The sequence below is a fragment of the Stegastes partitus genome, unplaced genomic scaffold (genome assembly GCF_000690725.1).
Source record: "Stegastes partitus isolate 25-593 unplaced genomic scaffold, Stegastes_partitus-1.0.2 Scaffold545, whole genome shotgun sequence".
NCBI lineage: Eukaryota > Metazoa > Chordata > Actinopteri > Pomacentridae > Stegastes > Stegastes partitus.
In genome coordinates, this window is record NW_007578276.1 from 68,931 (window position 1) to 89,703 (window position 20,773).

The 20,773-nt window shown below is 41.3% G+C and overlaps 1 protein-coding gene across 1 annotated transcript in view; it reads right to left on the bottom strand.

The window, feature by feature from the left end:
- Positions 1 to 10,397, bottom strand: part of tead1b (TEA domain family member 1b) — a 54,943-nt gene extending 44,546 nt beyond the window's left edge. The window contains exon 1 of the mRNA XM_008288193.1: positions 9,950 to 10,397. The gene's annotated coding sequence lies outside the window, so the exon portion shown is untranslated. The remainder of the gene's footprint in view (positions 1 to 9,949) is intronic.
- Between the last annotated feature and the right edge of the window lie 10,376 nt (positions 10,398 to 20,773).

The window sequence follows — 20,773 nt, forward strand, 5'->3', positions numbered from 1 at the left end:
CCTTCGGATGCTTCCACTTCTACTGCGAGAACTGAAATGTTTTTCTCGGCTTCGTGTGTGTCTGTATGCACAATATATAGATATCATATGTAGTGATTGAATAAATCCAGTGTTAAATCCAGATATCGCCTCACAACAAAGTCAGACCAGCATTCAGTAACACGTGAGCTCTACTTTAAACTTTTTCCTTCATGAACTCGAGACCAAACACAAGAACAGACTGAACTTTCCATACGTTTGTGTCACTCTCCCACCGACTTAAATTCACAACAAACTGCTTCTGTGCTATACTTTGTCTATTAACAATTCATCGGGGTTTCTTTCCGTACTTAATCTCTCCGCTCTTTCCAGACAACTGCTTCCTCCCTGAGCAAGATCCTATTCAAGCAGCACAAGCTGTCAGGAAGTGGGAATAGTAGCATATGTTTCTTCCAGCATGTCAGTTCGTGAGGGGGAAAGGGGGGGATGGGAGCAAGCTGTTGGGGAAAGAAAAAAAAAAACTCCCAGTGAGCAGAGAGAGCTTTTACTGAATTCCGTTTTTGTGTGCTGACTGCTGACGCTGCAGAACCGACTCACAAACTGATGAGGGAGGGGAAACATTCCCGTTTCGACCGCTAAAAGGCTGCGACTCTCTCTGTGGATGTGCTCCTCTCATCCCAACCCAATGATGAACTGCGCTCATAATCACATCCAGATTCCATGTTCGTCTCAAAAAAATGAGGAGGAAAACGCTCGCCTGGTTTTGTCCAAAACACCGAATTAATGAAAGGCCAGTAAACCCTCATAAGCCTAATAAATCGTTCTGCGCAACTTTTTTAAAAACTCATTCAGATAAAAACAAACGTTACAGCTTCACGATAAGTCTAATGCTGGTTCATCATTTATGTTTCGTAGATCCTTCTCTTATACTTTGAGCAGACTTTATGGCGTTCCTCCAAACATTGCACCACAAAACAAACAATAGCACCACTGTTGCTTATGTTTGCTAAATGTGTGAATCTTGCAATTTACCAGTTATAATCAGGTATCGCACAGTGATACCTTCTACCTTTACCTCTACTTTTATTCAGATTAAAGCTTCGTTTACACGGTTATGCATCAATAATCGATGTTGCTCCTCTGACTGAGTAACTGTTAAACACATTTTTAAACAAATAGGTTGGAAATTAGGTCAACTCCAAGTGTTATCCTGTGGCACTCGTCATGTCAGTGAAGTAAAAATGAAAACATGTCAAACAGAAAAGAAAAAAAAACCTCCCCGTGTCCTGTTTCTATATGATGAGTCTGAACTAGCACGAGGCTGAACTGCAAACATATTAAAGTTAAACTATGTGGAGTAAAGAACAAAAGTCAAACTAAGTCAGAAAAATAAGAATGAACCTCGTCGCCCTCGTTAAAACAATCCCACTAAGAGATGCTTCATCAATTAACTGACCCACCGCTAAATAAGAATAAAATCCAAAGCTGCTCTCACTTCACAAACTAACATGTTTTATATTTATTTTTACTACAAATCACTCTACAAACAATTCTCTTATATGTTATCGAATGTGTCCTATGGATGTCTGAGGGGAACTGAAACAACAAACAGTGACTTTCAACTTTCTTTAAAGATCACAAAATGTGAAGTTCTAGAAGTTGCAGAGGTTCTGAAACAAGTCACCAGTTTCTAACCTTTCTCGAAGCCGTCCTGCGCCGTCGTAACGCGCATTTCCATGCAGAACGACTGACTTTGATTTCAAAAGGTTCTGAAAAACTGCCTTTCACAAACTGGTCCTTTACGGGTTTTTTTTTTTTTTTTTTTTATAAAAGCATCGCAAATCCTTGAGATGCCGATGGTATGCCTTTGTCACGTCTCCCCCCTCCTGCTTCTTCCACCTGCTCCTTTGTCATCCGAGCTGTTTGTTGTCTTGAAATCAAATCATCCGTCATTGTTATCATTTCAATATTTCACTTTATCAGCAAGTCCCATTGAGATCTCTTTTACAACCTCGTCAAGGTTGGACTCCCATCTTCACCTCGGTGCTTTTCTTAAACTCCGTGAGAACGCCACAAAGCTCCGGCAACACAATCATTTAGAAGGAAAAGAGAAAAAAAACTTACTTCCACCTTAACTTGGTGGCTGCAAATGACAGATGTTTGGAAGAGGAGGCAAACTAATAATTTATATGAACATGAATAAAACATGGGTGCGAGCTAATGCAACAATTTAGCATCCGTAAATAATTTATCGAAGGATTTAAGCAATGCTTGTTAACGGTCAACAGACATTATATAATTCTAAAATATTTGTGATCGTGGAAACTTTCCTTCAGGAGGGTTACGTGAAGCTGTATTAATATTAAATGATGGTCAAACGACTGAATGAATGAATGAATGGATGGATGGATGAATGAATGGATGCTGCTCCTGGTCTTTGTCATCGATCGGCCACAAAAGAATCATCGTCAATGTGATATATTAGGGGGAAAAAACATTCCAAAACAGTTGAACAAATATATTTAAACACTACATCTGTACACCTGCTTGTGAATTAAAGCCACATATTGGACATTAGATGTTTACTACGCTGCTAGAATTTCATTATGCTGCAATATAGATCTGCCCCAGAACAGAAGAGTCCATTCATTCAGCTCTGGTTGATGCAAATCTTTCAAAATAATCCAGAATAATGTCAGGAAAAAATGTGTGTTTGCATTTAAGAAGAGCTGAGGAGCACAGCTATGCATCAACAGAAACCCAAACATATATATTAATCTATTAAACTGATAACTCTATGATATGGAGTTTGTCTGAAGTATTACCAGATTAAAAAAAAAAAAGTCTTCTTCCCCCCAATAGATGAGTTTCTCAGCATCAACTGGATGCAAAGAAACTACATCAATTAGATGCTTTGGCTGTGTGAAACATGTGAATGAAATAGCAGCTGTCAAAGAAGACGGTCTCTTAGTGCCTCAGAACCTGCAGACTAATTACATCTGTCAAAGGAAGGTATGAATGTCACCCATAGAAACACTTGTGGCTCACAAATAATTGCATACTTCTGTCTTTGCAGGGTGTACACCATAGAAATGGTCTTATTTGTGAGATGCGGGGGTAAAGACGGGCCCCGCGGATGCAATAAGTGAATGCGGTAGCTAAGCAGGAGTAGTAGGTGTGACATGGAATTATGGGAAATTACACTTACCGTGAGATTACATAAACCACTCACCAAGCTGGAATCCGGCTCCTTAAATTAAGAGAACCCATTTCACCCATCAGACAGAGCAAGGTAATGAAATAGCAGATGAGAGGTCTCAAATGTAATTTTCCATGTGGAGTTCTTTTGTGCTGTTATCTCAGAGGGTGCAATAATGATTCTGTGAATGACTTTTGTGCACCCCATAATGGCCCGCAGTAGCTAAGGCCACAGTGTGTAAAACTATAATTACCGTGTGATTTCAAAACTCAACATTTTTAACGCGCTGTAAAGACACAGCCTGGCCTTTTGCATAATTACAACGGCGACGTCAAAATTATTCCATTTCAGGGCAAACGTGTAAGCAACCGCGAACACTTAAGAGTGACAGGCGTTGCTGAAATTCCACTTTTGAAAAAATAAAAAAAATTAAAAATTAATTACCACGAGAGAAGCATGTTTGTGGAATGAAGTCTTTGACGGCAGGTATTTGAGGAACCTTGAGATGCAAAACAAAAATTAAAAACCAAAAATCAATGCCGCGTTTATTTAGTTTTACCACTCAAAGTGAAGTTAAGGCACGCGGCCGCTGCTTAAAGTGAATTAAAAACCAATCAAACGGCGGTAAACAGGAGTCCAAACATTTTGAGAGCAAACGACCTGCCGCGATTTCATTTAAAGGAAAAAATGGGATGAATGATGATTATATTAAAAAAACATCTGCGTTGGATTTTCCTGTAATAAATCTACAGGTTTGAAGCACAAATAAAGGTCCCGGCGAGGCTAGAAAGCTCGCTAATGCTGCTCCTGTTATTGGCGATGGCCTAGTGTTTATTTCATGCCTCTTTGAACCGGCAGGCTTAAGTGCCGTGAATCTGTCTGATATCATCTCTCTCAAATCTGAGGCCCACATCCCCACTACCCAGCAACCATCAGGCCACTGTGGGATCAATCTTTGCTCGAGATTGATTTACAGGTTCTGTCAAAGCAACTCTCTCTACCTGCCTGAGAAACAGGTAGCAGCAGCAGCAGCAACAACAACAACAACATGATCTGGACAACATCAGATGTGTCAGGAGCCCAGAAAAGAGGCATAGCTAAAGGTCTTCCACTTCTATAATAGAGGGAAAATTGACTATAAATCTAGGAGACAAAAATCTTTTTTTCCTTGTGAGGATGCATCCCTGTTCTGCCAGTAATACCAAAATATATATATAAAAAAAACACACAATTTATCATTCAAACATGAAATGTAATGAAAGCTCGGAGGACATTTGCCTATCAAAAATTTGCAGCGCATTCCAGACAGCATACGCCCATGTCACAGTGGCGTGGAGAGTGCGAGCGGAACACATAAAGCTCAGGAAATTAAAGCTGTAAATAAAGGTCCGTCAGATAAAGGATCTCCTGACAGTTATGAGAGCGGAGCAGGCCGAGGGCTGGCTGCCGGCTCATTCAGGACGCGTGCGGACGGGCACGAAAAAACAAATCACAGTGATGAGCACGAAGGCCACCATTTGCATTTGGTGCTGCCAATTCACACTGACTTTCATTTCTGTCTTTTTTTCTCTCTCTCTCTGCTTCTTCGGCCATCATTTACCCCCCCTCGATATACTTGTTCTCGTTTCTCTGCTGCTGTCGTTTTATATCTTTTCCCTTCTTCACTGGACTCATCTGTCAGAAGGAGAGCGTCCTGATAGTTTGGTGAAATTAGCCAAATCAAAAGCGATTTCAGGTTATCTTATACAACTTTCCAAGTATGTACGACATGATTTCATTTCTGGGTGCATATCTATAATACAGACATCGTACCAGACAACCAAAGGCATCTATGTGACGCTACCCCTGTGCCAGGATTTATTTTTAATCTGTTTATTTGTACGTGCAGCACAAACTGGACATACGTTTCACCTTAAAAGCTGCAAGGTTGTGGAGATAACGCTTCCTTAATCTAGTGCAGGCAGTAGATAAGAGGTGGTACGCATCATAAATTATCCTATTTAAATGATGAACAATGCAAATGTAACACTAACGGTGTGTTTGAGCTTATTAAAGCCGCTGCATTCCCACAGGTATCCATCAAAATAAGCAAACTACGGATTAATTAGAAATGTTTTGGGCAACACTTCCTGAGTTACGGTTCTTCAGTGGGATTAGAAAGACGACTTTTTTCCTCTACTATTTTTACTTATTCATTAAATCTAAAAAAATAATGCATAGATGAGAGCATTTAGAGGACAAACAAAAATCGGGTTTTGTAGTTGTTTCGGGCGTCCATGCAGTCATCAAATCAAGATGCTAAGCTAAAACGCTACGTGGACTCTTTCATACTTTGCACATCAGGAGCCAACAGCCGGCTACTCTGAAAGTCAGTCACCTTGATATGATAGAGGAAAAAAAAGCAGCCTGATGTGGCTTCTTTGTTGTCGGCGAGCCCCACCGTTGCATTAGGTGACACGTTCCTTTATTTCCACGTGCAATTATTACAACTGCGACCGGTTTTTAGAGTCACGTCTTCAGCAGGAATCAATGAGCCTCGGGCTGAGAGCCACGAGAGAGAGAGCGTAAGAGATGCACCGCTAATACATATTGGTTTTGTTCTTTTCATGCTTTTTGTGAGGCTCAAAATTTAGACTATTGCCATCTTTATCCTTTTAAGACTACATATGCTCTAATGGGATAATGAAAGATGCATTGTTTGTGCACAAAAACCGCTAACCCGTGTTGATGATGTAATTATAAACCTACAGCTGAAAATTATTTGGACCTATTCAACAGACTGAGGGGAAGGAAAAAAAACAAAAGTTTGGACAACACAGCTCTCCATTGCAGTGTCCTGGCTCAGATTCCAAACTAATTTACCGGGCACAGCCTGCATATTAATGTCGGGAGCTCACCCTGCAGTCTATCCACCGAGCCTCCGCTGAATCCGGGGCACCTTCGGGGCAGGGAGAGCCGGGCCTGATCTGTGTCAGCCACGACAACAATACAGCGAGCATTGATGAAAGGTCTCGTGGGAATTTATTACAAGCAGTGACAGGGGAATACGGTGCCAGAGAGACTAAATAGCCCACATTTGAATACAAGCCACAAATTATACACAGTTTCAGTAAATGAAGTGACTGTGTGCCTTTGCTCCAAGGATTTCCTTTCACCAGCGAGAAGCCGAACGCCACCGCCGCCGCTACTACTATGGTCCACAGCGAGAGAGGAAGTTGTTGATTTCCTGCTTTCATTGTGGTTAAGCGCCTAAAATGTTTATAGTGGTTTCAGAAAATGACTCATCAAATGATTCATGGAATATATATTGCTTTTTGACTCTGTGTGTGTGTGTGTCCACGAGGCAGCTCATTTATTTGTCTTTTTTTATTTTTTTTTTTAAATTAGAAAAGGAGGAAAACTACGTGTCCCAGCGTCTAAATAACTTCTGAGGCCCTACACATCAATCATGAGTGGTTAAGACATCATGCTGTCTAAATGCTGCTTTTTTTTTCCAGAACAAAAGATGGAGATTGCCATATGGTAAACATTATAAGGCTGTAATATTAAAGTGGTGCGACTTCAAAAGGCTTCGACAACCTCAATCATTTGCTGCTTTATTTAAAACCGGGGGAAGGCTCAAACGTGACTCGTTCCTTTTGAATGAAAAAGGCCGTTGCTGCTCGAGCAAAATGGAAGTGGACTTAAACACAGCCTTCCATGAGTATGCACAAGGAGGGGGAAAAAAAAAAAAAACGGCGTTGCACTAACTAAGGTGGTTGACAGGGCCAAAGTGCATTCGGTAGCTGGCAGTCATTTTATGGCTGCAGTGCTGAAGCAGATTTGCTTAGATGACGTCAGTGGCTTTGAGCCAGCTTTTCCTTTTTGGTGGCACTCTCCGCTGGCCTCAGTGGGCCCTGCTCAAACTGCTGAGCAGCAGCGCATACTCTAAAATTCCCTTTCTAGACCAGGGTTTACCTCAGGGCACACACAGTCTGGAAGCCTGCAGGAGCGTCCTCTTTCTACAGCCTGCTTTGACCACGGAGAACACTGATGTTTTGATGTGATTCAACCCCTGCCACACATCACGTCTAATTACACAATTAATGACTCTGTGTCGAGATTCAATCACAGATCACGGATCTCTCTCTCTTTTTCGAGCCCGGAATTTTCACAACAAAATATAACGCCGAGTATTGTCGTTTCAATTAAAAACGTGGAACGCCTAATGTGCTCACAATCCCACGAGGAATCAGCAGCAAATAGAAAACATAGCTCGCTGCACCTCTGGTTGGAGATTCCTGTTTGTACATATAGGGTTTGGATTACTGTCCAAAAACACTGTTAAAGCTTTCACCTGTTGAGCAGACAGACACAACAACTAATCGAATTAACAAACATGTATGTCATCTGGGGCCACACACTGATAAACTAGAAGTTGTACAGCCCTCTAATTATCCTGATTAGGTGTCAAACGTTTCTGACTATTTAAATTTTAAAACCATCACCAAGCAATCTAAAGCTTCTAAATAAAACTAGAACTCCAGCAGGACCTCAGAACTGACAGTCATAAAATTAAAAAGCTTTTTGTGAATGAGATGCTATCCTGGGAAGTTCAATACGTCGCTGCTTTGTAGCACAGAATAAACATCAGTGATTTATTATTAATCTAAACAGGCAGCATCTGAGGACAGGTTAAAGGTAGAGTTGTGTTTCGGATCTCCATCTTCCGCCGCCGCCTTGTCAGTCGAGGTAACTAACCGCGGTTACACCTCCAGTATATTCCCAAATATCTTAAGTAACAATGGCCGTCGATGTTGTGTCATTATTGTATACAAAGGATTCACAAAGGCGACCTGGACGCGTACACGCCAGGCTCACGAGACCCCATCAGCAGCAGCAGGAGGAGAAATGACATCCGCGCCGCGGCGACAACAAAAGCAAGAACTGATATTTGTCACGTTTTCCTCGTAAAAGTACAAAACGCGTGGAGACGTTTGACAAACGCTTGGCCAAAATGCAGCTCTCTGAAGGTCGCCGGAAGAAAAGGAGAGTCTCACTTTGCTCCAAGAAGTAACACAATCCACTCTGGGCTTGACAAAAGCGCATTATTCTGTCCACACTTCACAACAGATAGACTACACTCTCTGTAGTCCTACCCTCTGACCTCAAGAAGGCGGCGGAGAGGAACAAAACCTGAACAATAATGCGATACATCCACAACAGCACAAACCTTTTCTCTTTCAGATCCGGAGCTTCTTAAATTTCACCACCGTGTGTCATAACGCAATAAACTTCTATTTATATAGTTGTTGTTTTCCCTCATTTTAAATGATTTTAAAACACAGATTAATCTTTTTTAAAAATGCATGCACAGTGTCATGATGAATCTGTATATTTAAAGTCTACACCTTATGCTTCAAAGCAGACAAGTTTGAAAACTATTCGTCTGTGAGGTAAAAAGTCTCCTTCGATCAAACAAAGACAACATCCTATTCTTGCACAAATGTTATGCAGGCTCCCGTCCAACAGGTCCACTGGTTGCATAAGCTGAAAACAAAGCATCTATTTCTACCCCTGATTTTTTTTTTTTTTTCTTTTTTCTTTCCAAGCAAGCAAATTTACTCTGTGACATGTCTGGGGTGACGCCTGACTGCTGTTCTGTGTGTTTCCAGGAAATGATGATATTAATTCAACGTCTATTTATTTCTTTAATCTTCAATCATTGGAAAAAGCAGAGAACTTGTGCACTGGCTATATAACCAGCTAAAAGAGGTGCAGGTGCCCAAAACTTGTTGTGAATATAATAAAAAAAAAAATGGAATAAAACTTTATTGATCCCGTCGGTGTAAACATCAGGGAAACTGCTAATGTTAGTGGTGATGGGATTGATTTTTAAAGCTTTTTTTTTGTTTCCCACCCATTTGCTCGGTTGTGTCGCTACTCCTGCTAACATAACACAACTTTTATAAAAATTACATCATAAACCAGTGAAATATGTGACCAGACAGCCGGCACGGGAATGAATGAAAGAAAGATTTAGTTTGTAATTGTCACCAAAACTATAACTTTGGCTGAACTGAGTGACTGTTTAAAGCAGTCAAGTGGACTCAAAGCAAAAAAAAAGAAAAAGAAAAGGGGAGATGTTCCAGTGCCACAGGAGTTTACACCCACTTTTTAAGCTAACTTTACTGCAGCTAATGAAAGCTTTTGGCCTTTTATTCTCATCCCTCCCTTTGCATAATAACCATGTTATTTCTTCTTCTTCCTTCACACACAAAAAAAAACAAACAAACAGATGAAATCATTGCAAAGAGAGTTTGTGACACACAGCTGGCCTGCTAGTGCACTTTTAGCTGAGCAGGCATTTCCCAAAGTGGAGGAAGGAAAAAGAGGGACAACAATGAAGGACAAACACACAATAAAGTCCACAAAGCTGCTCTGAAATCAGCTCAGAGCGACGTGTTGGCCTGAGTGTGTGTGAATTAGCCTGAACGGGGATGTGTGGCTCCATCAGTTTAAGCTAATTCTGCTCCTCACTTTTAACGAAATAAGTCCAGAGAGCACAAAAGCTGGTTTGTTTTTGTCCTGTCGGTGTTTTTTGGGTTAGTTTAGAAAGGAAAGAGAGAGAAGAGCTTTAACGCGTCCCCTCAAAAACAATAAAAGGAGTTTGGGGGCTGAAAGCTTTTCTCCCTCCGGTTCAGTCGCTCCGTACAGTAACAACATGGAAGCAGCAGCTCCTCACACAAACAACAACAACAACAACAAGAGAAAAGAAAAACACGTACTTACACTAAACTTCGATGGTGATTTCCTTTCTCTTTTTGGGGGGGAAGGAGAAAAAAAAAAAAAAAACAACCGTCAAACGCGTTGAAGCAACAAGTCTCCCCACTTGTGTTTCCTTCGAGGTGGTCCGAAAATGCTCCGGTGAAAACCTCCAACAAGTCCCCGGCTGGCCAGCTACGGAGGACACGGAGAACAGCATTCATCTTGTCCACACACACTGAAAAAGTTATATTTACGTTTATATATTATTATTATTATTCCCCGAATCCCCGCTGCGACTTTCTGGGAATCTGACACGGAGGGGGGCATCTGAGGCGGTTTATTAGGGGCGTTTGATTTCCACACACACAAAAAAAAAATGTGAAAAATGTGAAAAATGTCAAAGATTTTTTTTTTTTGTTTTTTTTTTCCGCCGCCGCTGTGTCAAAGCCAGAAGGCGACAACAGAGTGCTCAAAGTGGCGGAGCACCGTGTTGCCACAGCGGCCATCTATCTCCGCCGAGCAGAGCAGCGAGCAAACGTTACTTCACGCCGAGTGGAGAGAAAAATCACATTTAAACACAGCACGCTGCACTATTTCCTCCTCCGCTAAAGACGAAACAAACTAAAGCCCCGGGAACAGAAGTCTTAGCGCCAGTTTGAATACCTGCAACTACCGATGAACTTACCTCGTTATTGATATCTCATGTGAAAGTGCGCCTTTCTTTTTTGTAATGTCATGTTACTGGGCATGGTGAACACTATGTCAAGTTATGCTGGTGTTTCTGGGCCGGCCGGGAAAGGTGGAGGTGAATCGCTTCGCGCACTGACAGAGATGCGAAGAATGCTCGGAATGAGACGAGGAATGAAATGAACGCAGCGAGCGAGTTTGCGCCGGGGCGGAGCGAGAGGTGGCGTCATCCCGAGCCCAGCAGCCAGCAGCCAGCCCGGGCAGCAGGCAGCAGCAGCAGGCGGCGGCGGCGGCGGAGGAGGAGGAGGAGGAGGAGGAGGAGGTGGTGGTGGTGGAGGAAGAGGAGGAGGAGGTGGAGGGGACAGGGAGGAGGGCGGTGAACATCCCGGGAGCTGGCGCCTTCAGGGACGCTCGGACTTTACAGCTCCACGTATAAGCAGAGCAGGAGAGAGAGACAGAGAGAGCCGGCTAAAGTCGCCCCCCGAGACCGTCAATAAAATGTCTGCCACAGCTGGATCCAGGATCCGGACCGGCGAGAAGCAAGAAGTGCTGAGCAATGTGTAATTACAGAAAATAATCAATCATGATTTTAATGAGGATTTTTGCATTTATTTTACATAAAAGAAAAAAAAAATAAAAATGTATGTGTGACTTTTATTTCAAGTCTTTTAATTAATAGCAGTGGTTCAGCTAATCTTCAAATAAAGTTATTACTGAAATCAGGAAGGAGGAAATCAAAATAACTGGTTTTGGAATGTAATATTTAATTTTTTCCAAAAAAAAAAATCAGAATCAGAATTTCTTTATTGTCATTGTCAGAGAACAACAAAAGTGCCATCCGTAAGTGCATAGTAAATAAATAATAAATAAAAAGCAAAAAAAAAAAACAACCAAAAAACATGTAAGACTATCAAGACAAAATATTCTTTAAAAAACATTCAATTAAACCGATTAAACACTAGAATGACTGATGTGCCCTGAGTTTAGTGCATTATTATATCATAACAGACTACAGCTTTGTTATTATGAAACTAGATGTGAAACCTTGAATAGACTGATCTAACCTTTTCAAGTGACAAACTTGTTATTTATGCATAAGAATAACTATATTCTCAAATTTTGCTTTTACTTTAACTGCAGCATGGATGTTAGATAACAAAGAATTTTTTTAAAAATTTGATTTATTTGATTATTGCTAATTAATTTGCCAGTAGGACAAAGGTTATATCTTCGCTTTATTGTCATTTCACTTAAATTCATTACATTAGAACAGTGTAAAAATCAACATCTGACAGAAACAAAGAATCTAAGCTAGCTAGCTAGCCAGCTAGTGCTACAGCTAGCTAATACAGCGTAGCATTATTAGCTTAGCCTAAACTCAGCTAGTTAGCCTTTTAGACAGACAAGGCTACAAGTTTTACTGCTGGTCATTTACTGTATTGCTTCTTACCGCTGGCTCTGGTCCTCAGGTCTTTCCACTTTTATGAGCATGTACACATATAAACTTTTTTTTATTGCTGGCATGAGCATCATAGACTGGTTACCTGTCCAGGTGAACCTGCCTTCGCCCTGAGTCAGCTGGNAAATCAGAATCAGAATTTCTTTATTGTCATTGTCTGAGAACAACGAAATTAAATTAAGTGTGATCGTAAATAAATAAATAAAAAATAAAGTTACAAAAACCAAAAAAAAACATGTAAGACTATCAAGACAAAATATTCATTTAAAAAATCAATAAAACCGATTAAACATTAGAATTACTGACGTGTCCTGAGTTCAGTGCATTATTATATCATAACAGACTACAGCTTTGTTATTATTAAACTAGATGTGAAATCTTGAAAAGACTTAATCTAACCTTATCAAGTTACAAACTTGTTATTTATGTATAAGAATAAACATATTTTCAAGTTTCTATGTTGCGTTTACTTTAGCTGCAGCATGGATGTTAGATAACAAAGTTTTGTTTTTTTTTAAATTTAATTTATTTCATTTTTGCTAGTTATTTTGCCAGTAGGACAAAGGTTATATCTTCACTTTATTGTCATTTCATTTAAATTCATTACATAAGAATAGTGTGAAAATCAACATCTGAAAGAAAAAAAGAACTTAATCTAGCTAGCTAGCTAGTGCTACAGCTAGCTAATACAGCTTAGCATTATTAGCTTAGCCTAAAGTCAGCTAGTTAGCATTTCAGACAGACAAGGCTACACGTTTTACTCCTGGTCATTTACTTGATTGCTTCTTGCCTCTGGCTCTGGTCCTCAGGTCTTTCCATTGAAATAGCACTGAGATAGTTTCACTGGTGGAAGGAAATCTGTATGTTGATGTAATGCTTATTTTTATGAGCATGTACACATATACACTTTTAATTTCTTACATGAGCATCATATGGATGGTTATCTATTGGTTTAAATAGCAATATCTTTTCTGTAATATGTGAAAGTGTGAGTGGATGAATTTTGGGGAAAGACCCCAGTGTGGTTGCTAGCATACCGAAATACGTGTTGTCACTTTTAGCATGATGCACAACATTAGCAAATCCTACATACATCACAAGTGACGTGTCTAATAATACGGGTCAACGGTCACATTCCTCAAAAACATTCTTTATTGCATGTGGTGAATTCACAAAACCAGCAGGGCCGGCCTTCGGACTTTGGTGGCCCTGAACCAGACTTTGTTTGTGGCCCTGAGTCAGCTGGATGTGGTGCTCCTCGCTGTCAATCACTAAACAGAACAGACACAAGACACGTGCAGGCCAGTCGTAGCATCTCTCTCTCTCCTCTGGGGGAGTAACTGAGGTTTGTCCAAGAAGTTGCCAGATTTGTTGATTTGTGCTATTTTGAAAAAAATGTCTGAAAGTAGTCTGAAAGGTCACTAAATCTTGTGATGCAGTCGCTACGCTGGCGATGACGATAAAGCAGTGTGTTCATGCACTAGTGTGCATGTCACCTAATAAATAATCACGTAGGCCAGCAGCTGATCACAGAACAGATTTATTTACTTTAGTAAAAGTAGCTGTAGTGCCAAGTTACACGCTAAAGTCCATCCATCATCTCTACACCTTAATCCTCACTAGGGTCATGGGGGGCTGGAGTCTATCCCAGCTGACTCAGGGTGAAGGCAGGTTCACCTGGACAGGTAACCAGTCTATCACAGGGCTACACTTAGAGACAGACAACCAAGCACACTCACATTCACACCTACGGACAATTTACAATCACCAATTAACCTCAGCATGTTTCTGGACTGTGGGAGGAAGCCGGAGAACCCGGAGAGAACCCACGCTGCACGGGGAGAACATGGAGACTCCACGCAGGAAGATCCCGGGTGTCCTCACCGGGACGCCAACCGGCGACCTTCGAGCTGCGAGGCAACAGTGCTAACCACTGATCCACCCAAGTAAAAGTCCCTTTTTTTTAAAAAACACACAAAAAAAAACGCTTTAGTAAGTGTACAAAATTATTGGTATCAAAAACATTTAAAGTGCCTTAAAGAATGTACTGTTTCAGAGTCTCTATTATTGTTAATCCCTTCAATGTTGCAGCAGGAGCTCATTTAATTACTTCATAGACTGCTGAGTAGTTTAATTTGCAATATATTATTAATATGAATCTGCAAAGTACCAAAATATAGTCAAAGTAGACAGCATGACATGGAAATACTTAAATACAAGTGAATCAGAATTGCACTTGCATGTAGAACTTGAGCAGATACAACGCCACTGACATTTAGTTCCCACACATTTCAACTCTTACATATTTCATTTAAAATACCAAGATAATTAAACATCACACATATGGCTGTTTTTGACCTTCAGTGGTTATCGAGGTGCTTTTTGGTCATAATGACAGAGAAAATAAGAATTAAAACACAATAAACCATAATTCTGCTATATAATAAATAATATTTTAATTACATGGTGGCTTTTTTTTCCTAATAAATAATCACATACCACTATATTTCACAAAATATAACAGAATGTGTTGTTTCCAAGTCAGTCGTCATTTTCCCTCAGGACACACTTTCTCTTCAATCACATCTTCAGTTATTTCCTTACAGCTCGGTTCATGGCTGCAGTGTTTCCTAAAAGCAGCAGCTGACTTCACAGATTCCAACAGGACAGAGTGGGGTTGGATGCAGGACTTCATGCAGACTGGTTTGGAGAAAGCGTGTGAAGTTATATAGAGTTAAAACACGATCTGGCCTTCAGCTTTTTAACACCACTGCTGCTCTGATATTAAAAGGCTGTAATTCTTTGAAATGTATTATTTTGTGTACAGCTAGAACATTTTAACATCTTGATATTGATTCAGTTCTTTGAGTAAAATATTTTTAGTTTGGCTTCATTCTTCACATATTTTATACACAACAGCTAATATCTTCATATAAATGTTTGCCACGAGGCACCAGTTCAGCTAAAACGCACGTGTTTCTACATTTTCAGCACCTTTTCCCAAACACATTTTAATAAAGGCAGAGTTGACCAGACACGGTTACAGACGGCCAAACGCAGCCGAAGACACGAGCACGGTCCTGTCTGAACAAGTCATCCATTAGGAGCCAGTGTTTTGACACCAATCCTTCAAAAGAAAGGGATCTATGAAGATGAACGACTGCCCCTCTGAGGACATCCATCAACACCTTTTAACATCTGTCTGTGCACGTTCAGCCGAGAGAGACACACGGGGAGGTGCACGCTTTGGAAAGGGCTTCACTCATTCATTCAGTGTCTATTTTTGCATTTTATTTCATAATCTGCTGCACTTGTTCAAAGCAGTTGTTGCCACCCCAAACAGCAACCTGTGGCAAACTGTTCATCATCAGAAAGCAGCTGCATGTGGGATGTCTTCGGTGAGATATCCCGCCTTTTTTGTTTCCACAAATAAACGTGTGTGACTCCAGGAGCCGTCGGTGTTTGCATCAGTTTAAACATAATCTCAGTGTATCCTGAGAGCTCTCGTAGCACGCATCGGAAATCAAACAGGGCTCTCCAGCGACAAGTCTTCGGTGTCAGTGCACTCAGCAGAAATTGCATTTTGTAGGTTACTGAGCCAAATGATTACAACTAAATTATAGATATATGAATTCCCTATGTTCTTATCTGCATGTTCACTGTGCGGTTATTGCGTTTCATCATCCCCCCACCACCACCTCCACCCCGCATGTGGCCAAGGAGGAAAAGCCACTGTTTGTTTACTCCCAAACACAACGGCTCACGGTGCGCCGACGCTTTTCATGCACCGCCACCGGCCTGTTGTGTAACAGGGTGTGGCCGCACGAGCTCGCTGTACAGGTGGCAAATGAGACAAGACAGATGAACGTGTCAGTGGGGAATGAACGAGTGAATGTGGGAGAGGAGTGGGAGAGCCACATGCTCAGTGTATTGGTCCACTTATTGGAGACAGCTGTGGATGCTCCTCACCACCGTGAATACAGCAGTTTAACTCTTGAAAAGCAAAACCTGTTATATTTTATTATTTTTAGAACTATCATGTGAAGACGATCTTGCACAAATTTAGCAGAAGAGGCGTACATTTAATTGTTAATACACTTTAAACTAGAGGTCTACCTGTATTTGTATGCAGATGAGTTTGATGACATGAAACAATAAGAAGATTTACATCGATTTTCTCTCTTTTTTTTTGCTCCTGAACATATTTTAAAAAGAACCAGATAAGTTCACTGTGTGCTGGTTCAGAGGCTGAATTTAATGGATCTATAACTCAAGTAAGCCGTAGTCCTCCTATTCTGGGTCTTTTTTCTGCACCAATCAAAGCCGGTCTTTGACTCACCCAGGTAGTTTGATGGAAAAAATATTTTAGGAATTTATAAAATATGAGCACAAAATGGTAAAAAGAAAACTTTAAAACTAGATTTTGACACAGGAGCCCCGTGAGACAGGATCTATGAATCAGGTAAATATGACCCACATTAGGTGGTTAGCACCGTTGCCTCGCAGCTAGAAGGTCGCCGGTTCGCATCCCGGTGAGAAGACCCTGTGTGGTGTTTGCATGTTCTCCCCGTGCAGCCTGGGTTCTCTCCGGGTTCTCCGGCTTCCTCCCACAGTCCAGAAACATGCTGAGGTTAATTGGTGATTCTAAATTGTCCGTAGGTGTGAATGTGAGTGTGCTTGGTTGTCTGTCTCTAAGTGTAGCCCTGTGATAGACTGGTTACCTGTCCAGGTGAGTCAGCTGGGATAGACTCCAGCCCCCCATGACCCTATAGGATGGATGGATGGTTCCTTCATAATTTCGTACTGCATCTTTTCAAACAACAACCATCATTCAAAATAAGTACCTGACTCTTAACAACTTTACACACTCAAACCTACACACTGCACTGATGCTGCACAAAAGAGGAAACACTTTGCCCACTAGAGATGATCCCCCACCCCCCCATAGTGAACAGAGACGGATGAATGAGACTCACAAGCATTCAGGAATAAGACTAATAACAACACTGTCTGTCTGCACAACACACTGTTGTTTTCAGGACTTTCTCTATTGACTTGTTTGCTGGTGAGGAAGTGTTCCTCCCTATAAATAACCACCGAGCACAATGGGCCCAACACCAGAGCATGACTTAGGATGGAGCTATCTTTAGAAGTGGCAGCCTGCGGTATACAGTATGTCCATCTATGCATGCATTAGGGGATGGGAGTCCATCCCACTTCACTTTGGATGAGAGACTGGAGATCCCGGACAGACTGCTGTTTATTTACATGTAGTTGCTGCTTCCAGGACAGCACCCAACAATACCAACAGTACCTGTGCATTGAACAACGTGTGCATTTGGATTCACTACCTCAGCTGAACATGTGAATGACTTAGCATGTAGTTAATGATGTTTGAATGACAGCTGCATCGTGTGGGCTGCACTAATTTAATTCTTGCTTATTCCACCGAGCATCTTTTTTTAAGACATTTCTTTTTTACTATCATTGATGTGAATTGTGAAGCCCCTCTATGCTGCACCTGCACTACATGTGAGCCCGTATGGTCCGTCTTGTTTTTCATCTTCTCGTCATCTTTTCTAATCAAAGCAGCAAAACACGCCACAAACCCTTCAGTCGCCTTTATTTACAGAACTCTCTCACTAATGCCTCCGCTCTGCTGTGTCACTACGTTCACGCTCTTTTCAGCCGAGATAAAATATGTCAGAGGACTCTTATTCATAAGCCAATTTGGGGGCTTAGGGACACGGTAGATAATAACAGCTTAATCATTAAATGCATGCTTCAGAGAACAACAATCAGCTGTTCTGAGCCAGTGAAGCTATAGCTTCTCCGCCGCCGTCCTCATTCATGTCTCCTGGCTTGATAAGGTTCGCCTGTGCTATGGCATTGCTTTGATTTGAACCTGCTCCCCTCTAAGGGAGGCCGCGCTACAATAGAATTAGCCTGGTTTAGTTCATTTTGCTCCAGATCTGCCCTGCCGCTGCCATTGCCTGGCCTGGTCTGGTTCAGCCTGGCCTGCAACCTCCTCTAATCAGATAGCCGTGTAAGGCCAGGTGCTTTCCTGGCTCTCCGCTTTGACTGCTCAGCCAGCCACACTGATTCACTTTATTCAGAGATAAGAGAAGGACTAGTGAGGGCCACTTACTGGTTAAATGAATAGGAGTGGGGGAGCCCACATCTCAAGCAACGTAGCTTCTGATTATTTCATACACTGGGTTTGTGTTTCGGTGCTTTGATTTGTTTGTGTTTTGTGTACATCACCTGGACGTCGCAGGCATAACTGACAAGCAAACATTTGATTCTCTTTAAAATAATGCCTACACATGACACGCAAAAATGAACATAGTTTGAACAACTTTCTCACTGATCTGCACTAATTTAAAATCATAGGTAAAAAAAAAAAAGGAGAAACAGTAAAGATGATTTGAGCATAAATCATTTGAGATGCAGTGGGGGAAAAGGGTTTCCATGGTGACACAACATCCCATTTCAGGTCCCTACTTTTTTCCCCGTTAGGATCCTTTCACGTTGCCCCTACCGGTGCCTGAGCGAGCGCTAACCTTGGGGCACATCTATTAGGCCTACTCGTAGTACTGTGCATGTATACTACCTGGATGTAAAAGCGACGAGCATCACCTGAGCAGCCAACTGACGATGTGCAACAGAAGCTCGTGAGAAAGTAAAATGAGGAAGTGTTAAAAAAACAGATAACAGAGGGGGGAAATATCTGTGTTGATGCCACTGTAAAATATAAAAAGAACAATCAAAACATTACTGCAAATGCACACACTGACAAACCTTTTTTTTATGGGTCTGTACTTCACACGTCGAGGAAATCATCTTCCCTTTTGGATGAAGACTAAAAATTTAGCCGCTGATCGTTTCCCCAGAAGTCACGCAGCTCAGGTTACCATGGTGATCTGATCAAAGCGAGGCAGCCTCTGGAAGTTAAAATCATTAAATATATCACTAATTGAACTTTTTTTTTATTTTTTTAAGCAAGACTCTGGACCGCACAAAGTTTTCATGGTCTCATCATCATGCCGCTTCAATGTGGTCGCCATGGTAACCCATAATGTACCTGGACCAGGTTGCACAGACAAACACACGAGCAGACAACTTCCTTCACAGTTAGATATGGAGACAGAAATGTTTTTAAAAAAAACACACACACCTGAACTGAACTCAAATAGACTCGACGGACACATGCATGAAGATCTATTTTGTTGTAGGAAGATTTTGTAAATATGTGCAGTATAGCATGTTGCTCACTGCTCTGGTCATTAAGCAGGAAACATTAAACAGCTGGCGGGTCTGCAGATGAACATTAATGAAAAAAATCGCCGTTGCATCATGTTGTGTGCAGAAATGTACACGAGGAAGTTGTTCGGTGTCATTTTCAGTTTGTAAAAGTACAACACAGCATTTTTATATGATTAATAAAAACATATTCCTGCATAATAATCAAGGTTTTAGGAATCAATTTCTTTCTCCAATGAAAAAAAATATATACATATGAAGGTACAAGGGATGGTACCAACATGTTATGATAATGAATGCAATGTCATAGATGTTACTCGTAGTGTGGAATTTGAAATACAAGATCCCCTTCAGTTCCCCTTTCAGACTGTAGCTCATTTTCCATAGTCTGCTAACTACAACATGCACTACGTTAACGGAAGCTTTTGCACTATGACGGTCTATTAGAGCTCCCTGTGTTGTGCTGCTCTTTTGCCCCACCGTGCTGCTGCTGCTGCTGCTCTGCTCTGCTCGCGGGGCCTCGGGCATCTCAGAGCAGTTTATCCTGATATATACAAACCAGCAGATTTAACTAACCGTTGCTACCACAGCTGCTGCAACTGCACTTCATACACAAACTCATTAGCCAACAGCAGAGTCCCGTCGCTTTGGAAATGCTTTGTGAATGGAATCATCAATAGTTTATCGATGCTGAAATGTTAATATGCGTACGATATAAAAGTGCACCGCCTCACACACACAAACGTTTCCAGCAGTTTAGGGGAAATGCGCACCGGAAAGCAGCATAGTTCTAGAGGCACACAGAAAACACGAGCATAAACTACATACCATGCATATGTACAAATGCACACACGCCAGTATGTGGAGGCATAACCGCTTGTAAAAGGGGGGTAATTGAGAAATGTGTCCCTTGATGGAATTAAATTCTCACAAAATCCTCACTAATGCCTTTTCCACTCTGATATGCTGCTGCAGCCGTTTGGGTGTTTTTTATCGCTATTAAACAGTTTGCATACCTGCTTGTTGCCGACAAATCTCTTTATCTCGGTGGCAGCTCATTTCAAAGGTCCTGCCAGGAGGACACAGACATTAAAGGCGGATTGTTGCATAACCAATGTTTAAAATGTGATTATGACCAGATGTGCACTCAGATTGTATCTGAGGCAGAGGATTTTGTGATATCACACAGATGCATGTTTTTAGAGCAGAGCTTTACATCCTCCCTCTCGAAAGCAATCAGTGCGTCATCAAATTTCTGCCATCTGGCAAAAAAATTGTTGGAGCTACAGTGTGATACAAACTAGAATTTCCAACCCGCAGTTTTATGCATCTGCCAAACACTCAAGTTGCACTTTATATCCATGTCTGTCCAGACTCATAGTATATATGCAGTGAAGACTTTAAAGTGTGCAAGCTCACAGAGAGAGAGAAAAAAGGAA